This window comes from Neophocaena asiaeorientalis, unplaced genomic scaffold (genome assembly GCF_003031525.2).
Source record: "Neophocaena asiaeorientalis asiaeorientalis breed wild unplaced genomic scaffold, Neophocaena_asiaeorientalis_V1.1 scaffold49, whole genome shotgun sequence".
NCBI classification, from domain to species: Eukaryota; Metazoa; Chordata; class Mammalia; order Artiodactyla; family Phocoenidae; genus Neophocaena; species Neophocaena asiaeorientalis.
This window is the reverse complement of record NW_020172456.1, coordinates 6,453,317-6,461,050: the sequence shown is the minus strand read 5'-3', so window position 1 is coordinate 6,461,050 and position 7,734 is coordinate 6,453,317. Positions and strand designations below refer to the sequence as shown.

General features: G+C 40.1%; 1 protein-coding gene across 1 annotated transcript in view; it reads left to right on the top strand.

The window, feature by feature from the left end:
* The first annotated feature begins 7,478 nt into the window (after positions 1-7,478).
* Positions 7,479-7,734, top strand: part of RBM25 (RNA binding motif protein 25) — a 55,018-nt gene continuing 54,762 nt past the window's right edge. The window contains exon 1 of the mRNA XM_024737789.1: positions 7,479-7,655. The gene's annotated coding sequence lies outside the window, so the exon portion shown is untranslated. The remainder of the gene's footprint in view (positions 7,656-7,734) is intronic.

Here is a 7,734-nt window from a genome sequence, read left to right as displayed (position 1 = left end):
AGATAACAGTTGTAGGATAAGATACCTTCACTAGGGGAAGTCAGGGAAATGTAAGTTAAACTAAATTAAATGTCATTGTCTCCCATTAGAGCCAGTGTATATATATGTATATGTATACATGTGTATTTAAGTTTAAACTATTTGTAGAAAAGTAATTGGTATAGCCCGTTTGAAGAAGGGTGGTATCTATTCAAATTTAGAAATTAGCATACCCTTCCACCTTTCCTTTCCACTCCTAGGTATCAGCCCTAGAGAATTATGGACACATATTTTGAAGGAAACATGTATAAAGATGGTAATTGCAAGACTGTTTAAATGCATACAAATTGGAAACAAACGTTCATAAATAAATGATTTTAAAAAAACTGTATAGTAGACTATGGTTGCCTTCTCAGTATCCATTTCCCTCCTCTTTTCTAACATAATTCTAATTTTGTTCAAATATCCACATTTCCCCAGCACAGAACTTAGATTTCAGAGAAAGCCAACCTCACTCTTATGTCAAGGGATAGGCTTGATTTTCTAAGGGTATTTGCATCTATCTTGCCAATTATTATTTTAGGCAAGAACAAGAAACTTAGTTTAGGATGTGATTCAATTCAGGTTCCTGGGGCTTCTAGAAAGTTCTCTTTTGACCTTCTGGAAGAAATTCTGACCATAAACAAAATGAAAACACAACCTACGAACTGGGAGAAAACATTTGCAAACAATGCGACCAACAAGGGCTTAATTTCCAAAATATACAAACAGCTCATACAATTCAATAACAAAAAAACAAATAACCCAATCAAAAAATGGGCAGAAGACCTAAATAGACATTTCTCCAAAGAAGACATACAGATGGCCAAGAAGCACATGAAAAGCTGCTCAACATCATTAATTATTAGAGAAATGCAAACCAAAACTACAATGAGGTACCTCCTCACACCAGTCAGAATGGCCATCATTAAAAAGTCTACAAATAATAAATGTTGGAGAGGGTGTGGAGAAAAGGGAACCCTCTTGCACTGTTGGTGGGAATGTAAATTGATACAGCCACTATGGAGAACAGTATGGAGGTTCTTTAAAAGACTAAAAATAGAGTTGCCATATGATCCAGCAATCCCACTCCTGGGCATATACCCTGAGAAAACTATAATTTGAAAAGATACATGCACCCCTATGTTCATATGTTCATAGCAGCACTATTTACAATAGCTAAGACATGGAAACAACCTAAATGTCCATTGACAGATGAATGGATAGACTATGTGATATATATATATGTATGTATATATATATATTATATATATATATAAAAACATGGAAATATTACTCAGCCATAAAAAGGAATGAAATAATGCCATTTGCAGCAACATGGACGGACCTAGAGACTATCATACTAAGCGAAGTAAATCAGAAAGAGAGTACTTCCCTGGTGGCACAGTGGTTAAGAATCTGCCTGCCAATGCAGGGGACATGGGTTTGAGCCCTTGTCCGGGAAGATCCCACATGCCACAGAGCAACTACGCCCCTGCGCCACAACTACTGAGCCTGTGCTCTAGAGCCCACGAGCCACAACTACTGAGCCTGTGTGCCACAACTACTGAAGCTCACTCACCTAGAGCCCGTGCTCTGCAACAAGAGAAGCCACCACAATGAGAATCCTCCGGCAACGAACACCCAACGCAGCCAAAAATAAATTTTTTAAAAAATCAGAAACAGAAAGACAAATACAATATGACATCACTTATAAGTGGAATCTAAAATATGACGCTAATGACCATATCTATGAAACAGAAACAGACAGACACAGAGAACAGACTGTGGTTGCCAAGGGGGGTGGGGGTGGGGGAGGGAAGGATTGGGAGTTTGGGATTAGCAGGTGCAAACTATTATATATAGAATGAATAAACAACAAGGTCCTATTGCATAGCACAGGGGACTATATGCAATATCCTGTGACAAACCATAATGGAAAAGAATATGAAAAAATGTATACATATATGTATAACTGAATCACTTTGCTGTACAGCAGAAATTAACAAACCATTGTAAATCAACTATACTTCAATAAAAATTTTTTTAAAAAGAACTTCTGAAATCCACTTATACTTTCTCCTAAATTAAAAAGCACGTGGGCTCAAAGTAGCCGTGTATGCCCATGAGGGGAGCTAGCCTTAGAATAAGGCCCCCATTGTAGACGGTAGGGCAGAGAGGTAGGAAAAAATAAAGACAGGAAGAACCTCATTCTTGATGAAATTACTGAGGTTCTGGATCACTTAGCCCTGAAGGGCAGCCTAGCTAGTCTTTCTGCTGAATGGGCCAGTACATTTCCTTACTGGCTAAGCCAGGTTGAGTAAGTTGTTTGTTTCTTGTTTTTGAAAACTTTCTAGTCCAGACATTATGACACAACTGTATTTTGGAATACAATGCAGCAGTTTTAAAGGCAGATTTCTGGGCTTCCCTGGTGGTGCAGTGGTTGAGAATCTGCCTGCCAATGCTGGGGACATGGGTTCAAGTCCTGGTCCGGAAAGATCCCACATGCCACGGAGCAACCAAGCCCGTGTGCCACAACTACCGAGCCTGTGTGCTGCAACCACTGAAGCCCGCGTACCCAGAGCCCGTGCTCCGCAACGAGAAGCCACCACACTGAGAAGCCCGCACACCGCAACAAAGAGTAGCCCCCGTTCGCCACAATTAGAGAAAGCCCATGCGCAGCAACAAAGTCCCAACATAGCCAAAAATAAGTAAATAAATAAATTTATAAAAAAAGAAAAAAAACATTAAACAAAACAAAACATTGAAGCTACCTATATGTTCTTTTCCAATCTCCACCTTTGCTCTCTCCAAAATGGATACAGTAATTTCAAGAGGTAACCACTACCCTGAATTTTTCATTAATTTTTTTAAAGTATAGTTTTACCACGTTTTTTTAAACAATAGATTCTTATACCATTTTTAAATTTTTTATTTTATTTATTTATTTTTGGCTGCGTTGGGTCTTCATTGCTGCATGCAGGCTTTCTCTAGTTGCGGTGAGCAGGGGCTTCTCTTGTTGTGGAGCATGGACTCTAGGCGTGCAGGCTTCAGTAGTTGTGGCACGTGGGCTCAGTAGTTGTGGCTTGCAGGCTCTAGAGCGCAGGCTCAGTAGTTGTGGTGCGTGGGCTTAGTTGCTCTGAGGCATGTGGGATCTTCCCAGACCAGGGCTCAAACCCGTGTCCCCTGCATTGGCAGGTAGATTCTTAACCACTGCACCACCAGGGAAGCCCTTTTTATATCTTTTTTTTTTTTAATTTTTGGCCGTGGCACGTGGCACGTGGGATCTTAGTTCCCTGACCAGGGATCGAACTCGTGCCCCCTGCAGTGGAAGCACGGATTCTTAACCACTGGACCACCAGGGAAGTCCCAGGTTCTTATACCATTTTTAAATCTTTATAGTAATGGTATCATACAATATACAGACTTATGACTTTTTTTACTCAACACATCATGTGTGTAACTGTAGTTTATTCATTCTATTTTTATACAATGCTCATTATGTGAATTTTGGAAAATATGTATATTTATTCTCCTGTCAGACATTTGAGTACTTTCCATTATTTTTTTCCTTTATGAACAATGGTGCCATGGATTAGAGCTGCAATGAACATTTTGGTACATGACTCTTTTTGAATTATGGTTTTCTCAGGGTATATGCCCAGTAGTGGGATTGCTGTGTCATATGGTAGTTCTATTTGTAGTTTTTTAAGGAACCTCCATACTGTTCTCCATAGTGGCTGTATCAATTTACATTCCCACCAGCAGTGCAAGAGGGCTCATGGACATTCTTGAACATGTGTCCTGGTGCATATATGCAAAGGTTTCTCTATAAAATTAAGAGTGGAACTGCTGGGTCTTAGGCAAAGCACTTGCTTTATTTTTCTAGGTTATACTAAAATAGTTGTATCAATATACATTTCCACCAACAATCCCTAAGTGTTCCTGTTATTCTACATCCTTGTATTATTGGACTTCTTATTTTGTACCAATGAAATGACTTTAAAATGATATCTCACTATGGTATTAGCATTTCTATGATTACTAATAAATGGTAACAATTTTCATATCTTATTCATTATTTGTCCTCCCTCTGCAGTCCTAGTTAAACATAGCTCAGTATAATACTTCCTCCAAGAAGCCTTCCCTGACTTCCCCAGATCCTCAGGCTAGCCTAAGTGCTGCTACTAATACTTTGCCTTTTTCTATCATTACATTTTAACAAACCCTCCATTTTTCAAGGCTACTTGACTATGTCTTCTTTATATCCCAAAGCATAGTCTAATTCATCATTTCATATAGAAGACTGCCCTTTTTTATACCCATTTCCTCTTCCACCCAATGTTATTACTTGTTTTTTGATAATTTTAGAAGACCTAACACAAGTATACCTCTATCTTCTATAATTACATATATATTTTAATAATGCCAAGTGACAGCAGTTTGAATTCACATAAAGTCTAAATCGTGATGACAAAGTAGCCTATATTGGAGCTCTAGGCAGAGATGTAGACAAAGACTGATTATCTGGTTGTTTAAAACTATTTTCCTATATTTTAAAGATATGCTGTGATTTTTAAAAATCTACGTATCTAGCTTGGCAATTTAAAAATGAATAAACACATGGTCCCTTCCTTGAGGGAACTCAATGTCTAATACGGAAACTATGTGACAAACAGATGACTATCATACAGGAAGCTACATGGGTAGGCGTCTGGGAGAATAGCGCTTCATCAGGATACCACCTTAGCTCCAGTAGCTCTGATGACAGCTCAGGTGCCTTGATAAGAATTCCAATAATTTCCTCTTCTCAATCCAGGGCACAAAGGTGCCTATTCTTCTAACCTGTTTTTGGTGTAATTCACCTACTTTCTCACCTGCCACTGCATTTCTCTTTTATTTATTTTGGCATGCGGGATCTTAATTCCCCAACCAGGGTTTTAACCCACCCCTCCTGCAATGGAAGTGTGGAGTCTTAACCAATGGACTGCCAGGGAAATCCCTGCATTTCTCCTTTGCTATCAATTCACTGACTCCACTATATTTTCAGTTTAAATTGAGAGGATCTGCTTGGTCCAGCTAAAGAATGTTTTTCTCATAGGTCACCTGATATTTTGCTGACCAGTTGGCTCAGATACGGCAGTAGGAATAAGGCCAGAATGTACATAATGCCGTTAGCAATATCCAAATTAATTATCTACAGCCACATTCCTCAGCAAGGGCCTATGAGAAAAACTCCTCAGGAGGGGGTTGAGGATCATTACAAATGAATGGCTTGGCCTATGCTCTACAAGTGATATATAAATGTATTATTTAGGACTCTTTCCATTGAAGGGATAGAACACTCAATTCAAACTGATTTAGGAAAAGGAATTTATTGGCTTACGTACCAAGAAGCCTAGAAGCATAACTGGCTTAAAGAATGGCTGAATCCATGGTTTCAAACGATATTGTCAAAAATCTCTCATCTTCTCTTAGCTCTGCTTTCTTCTGTGCTGGTTTCATTTTATCCCCACTAGTTCTAAGTTTAAATCCTCCCAGATGTAAGCTAAGTGAAAAAAGGGAGTCCTCCCCCTCTCCCCTTTAAGCATTATTCCTGATAGGATGAGGCACATAGTGTAGTGGTTGAGAGAATGGACTCAGGAACTAGGTTGGCTCCTCAATTACCTACTATTCCTATAATCTTGGGCAAGTTATTTAACCTCTTCAATACTTAATTTTTTTTCACTGTATTACAATAGCTTCTACTTCCCTGGGTGGCTGTGAGGTTTAAAGTTGCTGATGTTTGCATGATACTTAAAATAGTGCCCGATACAATGCAAGGGCTAAATTATCACCTCTGATTGGGTCATAAGTCCACCCCTATGTCCTAAGGGTTCTGGCTAAGGTTGGGACTTTCTATACAAACTACAAAGATCTGGAGTAGTGGAAGGATGGTTTACTTTAAGAAATTTGGAGTGCCTTTACCAAAGGCTGGGGAATGGATGCTGGGTCAATGTAAACAACAAATGTCAACTACAGGAAAACAAACTGTTGCTTGAGACAACTTCCCTCTCTAAGGTTTTATTTTATGATACAGAGTAACCTGAAAGGATTTCTCTGTTTATGCTTGTGGTTGTAAAAAAAAAAAAAAAAAAAAAGGCACAAACTCTTTTTATTTGCAAAATGTAACTAGCATTTGACTAGCGCTTTACTGAACAAAGTATTTTCACATGCATTAGCCAATTTAACTCCTGCAACAGCTCTGGGGAGTAGGTATTATTAACCTTTCTTAATGGTAACAAACCTAGCAAGCCAAAATACAGATGGATGTAAATTTTACAAATGGTGGTACTGTTAGCGTTTCACATTAGACTCCCACTGCATTTTAGGTTCTGTTGGTACCCATGTATAATCATTTCCTTCATTCAACATATATTTTTTGAGCCCTTGGTATGTATCAGGCATTCTTCTAGGCACTGGAGATAAACAGTAGTGAACAAAACACAATACTCGCACTCCTTAAGTTTACATTCTAGTGGGGTATGTGCAGACAAACCATAAAATAAATAAGAAAAGCGTTAGAGAGTAATATTAAACAGGAAAAGATGATAGGAAGTATACAGATATGTTCAATTTTATATGCAGTGGTATGTCCTCTATTCTGCGTTGTTTGCAGCGCTCCCGAACAAAGATAACGTCTCCCTCCTATTTACCATACTCCCAGCACCAGGCACTCAGAGAGACAATAACTGCATACTGAATAAGTTATAAGCCTTCTGAGAAGCAAGCAGTTGGGAAACAAAGGCCTGTAAATAGATACTGACCATATAGTCCATAAACTGAATAACTTAATCATTCCTGATTAGTTTATTTCTAATAATCTAATAAATGAAATTCTTTTTAGCACGTTTACATTACAGAATGAAAGCTGTGTTAAATGTTTTTACAGGCCGTTTTAGGAATTTCAAACATGTTTTAGCCGCCTCTTCGGCCCTACCTGCGCGCATAAGCTTTGTGTTTGTGCATATGTGCGCACTTTTTAAAAACCGCAGCCTTTGCCACTTATCTCTTGGTATTAACAGAAGTTTTCTAGGATTAGCACTTGGGGTTTCTTCTGAGGTGCTGGGTGAGGCCCAGTTATCAGCCCATCGAACCTCAAAGAGCCTCACAGCGAGACTCTAACCCCCGAAACACAAACTACAAAAAATGGGAAACCCTCTTACAGCCCTCGCGCAGTGTCCGGCCAGCACCTTGACCTCAAGATGGCGTCGCGTAATCATAAGATTCAATCAGCTCCAATCAAAAATGGCAGGGTGGGTCGTAACATACAGCTCGAGCCCTTCTAGCCCTCATTAGGCGTTCCTCTCTATGGTTATATGCCGCTGCGTGGTGATTCAGAGCCAAGAGTGACGATTACCTACCTACGCTCTTCTCTATGGTCCTCCTCTCCACGCCCCCAGCCGCAGTGCACGCCGGGCAATAGGAAGACCTCCAGAAGGTACCCGCGCAGCGCGGATGTGTTTGCGGCCTGTGAGAGTAGGCGCTTCGGCACTAGTCTCCCGGTTAGCGGCGCGCAGAAATCTCGAGCTGGTGGAGCCCCCTCATAACTTGGAGCCCGGAAGGCCGCGAAGGCAATACAATTTCTTCAGCGGCGGGTGAGTTCGCTCCTCTGAACGCGTGTGGAAACCGGGAGACAGGGTACTTCGGCTGGGGGAGGAGGGAAAGCCGGGGATC